We start from the raw sequence: 8854 nt of genomic DNA on the forward strand, positions 1-8854 counted from the left end.
TATCCGCCAAGTATTTTGGGGCAGTTCCACTTCCAGTGACCATTTCTTTCACAGTAGAACCACTCAGTTTCAGACTTGGGTCTAGCTTTGGGCTTCTTCATGGGAGTGGCAACTTGCTTGCCATTCTTCTCGAAGTTCCCTTTCTTTCCCTTGCCCTTTTACTTGAAACTAATGGTCTTGTCAACCATCATCTTTTGATGCTTTTCTTGATTTCTACCTTCGTCGATTTCAGCATCACGAAGAGCTCGGGAATCGTTTTCGTCATCCCTTGCATATTATAGTTCATCACGAAGTTTCAGTAACTTGGTGATAGTGACTAGAGAACTCTATCAATCACTATTTTCTCTGAAAGATTAACTCCCACTTGATTCAAGCGATTGTAGTACTCAGACAATCTGAGCACATGCTCACTGGTTGAGCTATTCCCCTCCATCTTATAGTCAAAGTACTTGTCAGAGGTCTCATACCTCTTGACTCGGGCATGAGTCTGAAATACCAATTTCAGCTCTTGGAACATCTTATATGCTCCGTGGCGTTCAAAACGTTTTCGAAGTCCCGGTTCTAAGCCATAAAGCATGGCGCACTAAACTATCAAGTAGTTACCATAACGAGCTTGCCAAACGTTCATAACATCTGCATCTGCTCCTGCAACAGGTCCGTCGCCTAGTGGTGCATCAAGGACATAATTCTTCTGTGCAGCAATGAGTATAATCCTCAGATCACGGACCTAGTCCGCATCATTGCTACTATCATCTTTCAACATAGTTTTTCTCTAGGAACATATTAAAAATAAACGGGGAGCTATATCGCGAGCTATTGATCTACAACATAGTTATGCAAATACTATCAGGACTAAGTTCATGATAAATTAAAGTTCAATTAATCATATTACATAAGAACTCCCACTTAGATAGACATCTCTCTAATCATCTAAGTGATCACGTGATCCATATCAACTAAACCATGTCCGATCATCACGTGAGATGGAGTAGTTTTCAATGGTGAACATCACTATGTTGATCATATCTACTATATGATTCACGCTCGACCTTTCGGTCTTAGTGTTCCGAGGCCATATCTGCATATGCTAGGCTCGTCAAGTTTAACCCGAGTATTCTGCGTATGCAAAACTGGCTTGCATCCGTTGTATGTGAACATAGAGCTTATGACACCCGATCATCACGTGGTGTCTCGGCACGACGAACTGTCGCAACGGTGCATATTCAGGGAGAACACTTGTACCTTGAAATTTAGTGAGAGATCATCTTATAATGCTACCGTCGTACTAAGCAAAATAAGATGCATAAAGGATAAACATCACATGCAATCAAAATAAGTGATATGATATGGCCATCATCATCTTGTGCCTTTGATCTCCATCTTCAAAGCACCGTTATGATCACCATCGTCACCGGCTTGACACCTTGATCTCTATCGAAGCATCGTTTTCGTCTCGCCAACTATTGCTTCTACGACTATCGCTACCGCTTAGTGATCAAGTGAAGCAATTACATGGCGATTGCATTTCATACAATAAAGCGACAACCATATGGCTCCTGCAAGTTGCCAATAACTGTTACAAAACATGATCATCTCATACAACAATTTATATCTTATCATGTCTTGACCATATCACATCACAGCAAGCCCTGCAAAAACAAGTTAGACGTCCTCTACTTTGTTGTTGCAAGTTTTACGTGGCTGCTATGTTCTTACCAAGAACCGTTCTTACCTACGCATCAAAACCACAACGATTTTTCATCAAGTATGTTGTTTTAACCTTCAACAAGGACCGGGCGTAGTCACACTCGATTCAACTAAAGTTGGAGAAACAGACACCCACTAGCCACCTGTGTGCGAAGCACGGCGGTAGAACCAGTCTCATGAACGCGGTCATGTAATGTCGGTCTGGGCCGCTTCATCCAACAATACCGCCGAATCAAAGTATGACATGCTGGTAAGCAGTATGACTATTATCGCCCACAACTCTTTGTGTTCTACACGTGCATATAACATCTACGCATAGACCTGGCTCGGATGCCACTGTTGGGGAACGTAGTATTTCAAAAAAAATCCTACGATCACGCAAGATCTATCTAGGAGAATCATAGCAACGAGCAGGGAGAGTGTGTCCACGTACCCTCATAGACCGAAAGCGGAAGCGTTAAGTAACGCGGTTGATGTAGTCGAACGTCTTGGCGATCCAACCGATCAAGTACCGAACGCACGGCACCTCCGCAATCTGCACACGTACAGCTCGGTGACGTCCCTCGAACTCTAGATCCAGCTGAGGCCGAGGGAGAGTTCCGTTAGCACGACGGTGTGGTGACGGTGATGATGAAGTTACCGGCGCAGGGCTTCGCCTAAGCACCGCAACGATATGACCGAGGTGTGTTTCCGTGGAGGGGGGGCACCGCACACGGCTAAGAGAAACTTTGGTGTACCTTTGGGGTGCCCCCCTCCCACGTATATAAGAGGCCGACCAAGGGGAGGAGGCGCGCCATGGGGGGGCAATCCTACTCCAAGTAGGATTCGCCCCCCCTTTCCTGTTCCAACAAGGAGAAGGGGGAAGGAGAGGGAGGAGAGAAGGAAAGGGGGGCCGGCCCCCCTAGTCCGATTCGGTTTGGGCTAGGGGGGCCGCGCCACACCTTGGCCTGCCTCCTCTCTTCCACGAATAGGCCCATGAGGCCCAATAACCCCCCAGGGGGTTCCGGTAACCCCCCGGTACTCCGGAAAATACCCGATACACCTCGGAACTATTCCAGTGTCCGAATATAGTCTTCCAATATATCAATCTTTATGTCTCGACCATTTCGAGACTCCTCGTCATGTTGGTGATCTCATCCGGGACTCCGAACAAACTTTGGTACATCAAATCACATAACTCATAATACAAATCGTCATCGAACGTTAAGCGTGCGGACCCTACGGGTTCGAGAACTATGTAGACATGACCGAGACACATCTCCGGTCAATAACCAATAGCGTTACCCGAATGCTCATATTGGCTCCTACATATTCTACGAAGATCTTTATCGGTCAAACCGCATAACGTATGTTGTTCCCTTTGTCATCGGTATGTTACTTGCCCGAGATTCGATCGTCGGTATCATCATACCTAGTTCAATCTCGTTACCATCAAGTCTCTTTACTCGTTCCGTAATGCATCATCCGGTAACTAACTCATTAATCACATTGCTTGCAAGGCTTATAGTGATGTGCATTACCGAGAGGGCCCAGAGATACCTCTCCGACAATCGGAGTGACAAATCCTAATCTCGATCTATGCCAACCCAACAAACACCTTCGGAGACACCTGTAGAGCATCTTTATAATCACCCAGTTACATTGTGACGTTTGATAGCACACAAGGTGTTCCTCCGGTATTCGGGAGTTGCATAATCTCATAGTCAGAGGAACATGTATAAGTCATGAAGAAAGCAATAGCAATAAAACTCAACGATCATAATGCTAAGTTAATAGATGGGTCTTGTCCATCACATCATTCTCTAATAATGTGATCCCGTTCATCAAATGACAACACATGTCTATGGTCAGGAAACTTAACCATCTTTGATTAACAAGCTAGTCTAGTAGAGGCATACTAGGGACACTTTGTTTTGTCTATGTATTCACACATGTATCAAGTTTCCGGTTAATATAATTCTAGCATGAATAATAAACATTTATCATGATATAAGGAAATAAAATAATAACTTTATTATTGCCTCTAGGGCATATGTCCTTCAGGCCGAGCACGCGTCGTGCAATCTGGCAAAATCAGACGCACGAGAGGAAGCTCCACGAAGCTCTATCCCTTTATCTCTTTCCTAAAACAACCTCGACAACTCGATCTTTCTCCAGCATTGACCCCCATCTTCTCCTACCTCTCTCGCTTTGCCCAGCCATGGCTAAACCTGAGTTATTGTGTCTCCTCCAACCATCCTCCTCCCCCATCTCTCTCTCCGTTGGCCTTGTGCTGGGACACCCCTCCAATGCCCTCCTCTCCACAGCTCTCGTGCTCCTATCACACATGTGTCTTCCTCCCAGCGACCCCAAGCATGGCTTTTGCTTTGAGTTGCCGCAAGGCGGCTGGGCACACGCGCACAGGAAGGGCATGACACTGCAAGGGTCGCATGGCACGGTGGCGAGCTGCATTCGGCGCCCGATGAACCCGCGAGGCACCGCCGTGGAACACGGGATGCTGCAACCTGCTACGGTGGAGCTAGAACCGGCACGTGATAGAGCCACAACCGCTTGTGCCAATTGCTACAACTAGCACCATTTTTTGCTGGAATCATAGAAAGCAGGATTGCAAGCGGTGCGCTGCCGAGCTAGAACCAGCCTCGCCAAATGTTACGATCAGTATCATTTTTGGCTGGAACCAAAGAAAGCAAGTATTGCGACCGGCATGCAGAAGAGCTACAACCAGGATCAAAAGAGGCTGCAACCAGCGCCCTACAAAGCTACAACAGGCTTATGAAAATGCTTCAATCCGAGACGAAAGCCGGGGTCGGCCACGCAATCACAAAAAGCTGCAACCAACAACCAAGAAATTTACAACGGGCTTTTGGAAATGCTTCAACCACCGCGTGCCGTGCTGCAACCAGGACGGTGGGAGCTGCAACCGTGGCAGAAAAGCACGCCCGCGCAGATGCTGGAACTGGCACAACGACAAGCTAGAACCAGCACAACTACGAGTTGCAACTGAAGGCTTCAGATGATACAACCGTCACACGGCGAGATGGAGCTGAAAAGCAGCAAATGCTACAACCACCCCCAAGATTTGCTGGAACCATGCCTGCGGGTGCTACGTACTCGGGAAGTGAGACGACAACCGGTGCGGCGGTGACGGCGACGATGGCGAGGGGGGGAGCAGGCGACGGAAGAGGGGGAGAGGAAGTGCGGGGACACGCAGGAGATGCGTGCGGGGAGTGGGTCAAGCAGGAAAGAGGTGCAGGGAGTTCGCGGGCTTGAGGACGAGGATGACCGAGCCCATGATCCGTTTTTCATGCGGGCGTGATCCATGGACTAAAGCTTGTGTGATGGGCCAGATCTAACGATCCACAGGCGGCCGACCGAAATTTGGGCCGGCGCACCCGCGCCTAGCAGTGCCCTAATAAAAAGGATGCGTAGTTTGCAATTAATGTATATCCCTTGCATGTATGAAGCCACTAGTAGTTCCCCTTGCTGTCAGATAAAAAAGATCTCGGTATAGCTTCTAGGTCGTGAACTCAGTGTTGAAAGCTTTGGGTTGATCTTTTAGTTTCAGTCTTATAAGTTGAGCCTAGAGTTGATATATTTTTTAGAGTTAAATGGCCAATTTCTCCATATTCTCCGGTCAATATCTCAAGAGAAAATTAAACGCACTAGTTAATTAAGCTCAGTAACCGAATGAGGTTTGCAATAGATAGTTTGCAACAGCAAAAATCTTATACTAGAGGCATAACTCGATTTAAAATATTTTTCTTTCCTCAGCCAAAGAAAAACTTAATTTGAAAAATGAAGACATGTGTGGCCCTCTTTTTATTATTATCTATTATTTGTATATTTTAGCTAGTTTAGTACTAGCGTGTAGTTTGTTTCCACAAAGCATAGCTTCTTGATTTGTTGCTTTTAACAATAGAGCACTGCACGATAGGCGTGGTGAGCGATCTTCGAAAGATTAAGAAAGAAACTGTAGAGTGCTACACACGGACGTGGAGTTTCTGCTCCTCGGCTCAGCTGCACCCGCCCTGACAAAAAAAATTAAAACAAATAATAGTTTTTTTTAAATCTGATTTTTTTTTGTGGTAGATAATTTGATGCGTGAGGCCCGCTCCAAATTTCAACTCATTTGGACATTTGAGCAGCTGTCGGCAAAAATGACAAATCAGGGTCGCCAAGAGCTGCTCAGATGTCTAAATGAGTTAAATTTTGGAGTGGACATCACACATCAAATTATCTACCACATAAAAAAATTGAATATTTTTGAATTTTTCTAGTATTTTATTTTGATTTCTTTCTGATCAGGGGCAAATGAGCCTGGGCTCCGAGTTAGATTTCCGGCTACACAACTCCATTAACGATTTCTTGCTATCTGGGAAAAGATGACCCATTTTCTGACTCAGACCAACTGACTTGCACACAAAAGCAAAGAACTGAAAATTCCACGGTAAACTCTCCAGTTTTTCTTCGACGAATGCAAATCTAGTGGTTGTACGATTTCCACAGCATGTCTCAGTCGTCAAGCTAGCAAAATATGACCATGCCAACAACGGCTATCACCATCACTAACCAGTGACCAGTGAATCTCGCGTATGTTACAGCATAGCTATGGACAGTTGTGGGCGAGCGTGTGCATGATCGATGTTGATGTTTTTGGGAAGATGATAAAACTTCGTTTGATTGAACCATTTGGAATGTTTCGCACCACTTGGTCAGCATGTTTTACAATATATTGTGTGCAGAAAATGATTATAAAATCACATGTTCCGAAGTAACAAGGAAATAGGAGAGACATGCTTTATTTCTAGAAGCCACAAAGATTATAATTTCTAGTGGTATAAGTTCAACACAACATTTTGAAAAGTATGCCTTGTCCATATCCCTTTTTTCAAGAACCGGTAACCTAGTATTTTATAATTAATAGTAGAAGAGAGTATCAATTACAACATTTACTTTTGAGGTGTGCACAAGTCATCCGCTTACAACTGAACTTGTTCTAATTCTCAGTATTATCTGCCATCTGTCCCGCCTTGCGCGCCCCCAACTCCCAAAGACGAAATTCTGAACATTCTGTATATAATTAAAATTTAGCATTGTCATCTTTGACCGTGAATGTTGGGATGAAAATGTGGGAGGTCACCTGACCACCCAATCTTCTATTACATCGAAAACCCGTATGTGCGATTGCGCCCTAAAGAGTCCATAAGACAAAGCCATGCTTTTCCCTACCCTCAGTCTTCTTCTTTCTATTTTGTACAGATTATGACTTGTAATTTTTTTTCTTTTCCTCCAGTTCGGCTTACAAAGCTCTGTTTTTCGGCCGTGTGTTTGCACCGGCAGCGGAGGAATGCTGGAACTCGTGGGCGCCTTTGGAGGTGAAACTCTTCATGTGGATTGCGTTGCACGACTGTCTCTCAATAGCAGATCGCCTAACCCACCGCATGTTGCCTCATCCGGATCACTGGAAGCTTCGCAATGGTGCGCCAGAAGATGTGGAGCACACGCTACTTCGGTGCACCTACCCTCAACTGGTATTGGTGTCTATCCTCGGGCCTCTGCAGCTGGCGAAATGGTGGCCTTCGCTTTCTTCGACGATTCAAAGGGCACGTCAGAATGGTTTGAACACAATAGTCTCGGCAACCCTTCGGTTTATATGACTAGAAGTGAAGAACCGAGTCTTTGATGACAAGGCCTCGACGTTCAATTTGGTTGTTGGACGAATCCGGGCGGAGCTGCAACTCTGGAGGACGGCAAGAGGGTGGAGAGTGAGTGGCGAATGATAAGTTTCCTTTTGTCGCGGTGCTAGGGAACCTGGTTGCCTAGTTTGTACATTAACATGGTTCTCGTCTCCTTCTTAATACAAAAGGCACACAATTCTCTTGCATGGTCTTATTAAAAAATTCACAAGGTACTTTTTTATGGAAGCTTATAATTAACATGACATATTTGAGCAGTGGAAAATTATGCCTTGTCCATCTCATGACGTATATCTAGACATCTGGGGTATTCAATTACACCCCCCCCCCCCCCCCCCCCCGGCGCCACCTCAATGTTCTCCTTCCATGTTCCTAATTGTGACCCCAGAACTCGAAACCTCTCCGGTCGTCAACATTGTAGTCGGTACTTTTGATCACACTATCACCATTCCCGACTACTTCCCTTCCCTTCGTCTTCATGAAGTGTAGATTACCGGAATGTGGTATATCTTAGTCCTATCATCTTGGTAGTCATTACTCAAAATAAAATAATCATCTTGGTAGTCATCAATACAAGGGACACATTATGCAATTTGTGAACAACCCTTGCCCCTTGCGGCTATGAAGCCGCTACTAGTTCCTGTTGTTGTCCGACAAAAATAATTTTGTGTATAGTTTCTAGATCATAAACTCCACATTGAATGCTTTGGATGATCTTTTAGTTCGCTGTCCTATATTACAAGCTTAAAGTTTCCTTTTAGAGTTGAATAACAACTTTTCCACATTTTCTAGTCAAAGATACTGAGAGTTGAAATTTAAACTCGCTAGCTTAGCTTCGCTATACTAGCGGCGAATTAGGTTACATATGTAGTTTTCTCTTTTTTACACTAGAGCCGGAACAAACCGCTTGGAATAAGCAGCTAGCTACCTCAAAAACAATCAACATCACTAGAGCTAGAACAAAATTTTAAATATTTTATTTCTTGAGCCAAAGAGAAACTTAACTGAAAATTTGAAAACATATGTGTTCCTGTATTTGTTTATCTTTTTTACATAATATATGCTAGCTACTTTAGTAACGTCTTGGGTTTGTGGCCTTTAACATTAGTGATACCACTAGTAGAAAACAGGGCTTTGGTTCGGCCAGAAAAGAGCATTAATCCCGGTTGCATTACGAACCGGGACTAATGTGAGCATTAGTCCCGGTTCGAGCGGCTAGGGCACCGTACAGGCATTTGTCCCGGTTCAAATGGGACCTTTAGTCCCGGTTGGTGCCACGAACCGGGACTAAAGGGTGCGATGCCCATTAGTACCGGTTCGTGGCACCAACCGGTACTAAAGGTTAGACCTTTAGTCCCGGTTCGAGCCACCAACCGGTACTAATGGGGTTTGAGGCATTAGTACCGGTTCATGGCACGAACCGGTACTAAAGGTCCCATTTTCAAACTCTA

Source organism: Aegilops tauschii, chromosome 7 (assembly GCF_002575655.3).
Source record: "Aegilops tauschii subsp. strangulata cultivar AL8/78 chromosome 7, Aet v6.0, whole genome shotgun sequence".
Lineage (NCBI taxonomy): Eukaryota > Viridiplantae > Streptophyta > Magnoliopsida > Poales > Poaceae > Aegilops > Aegilops tauschii.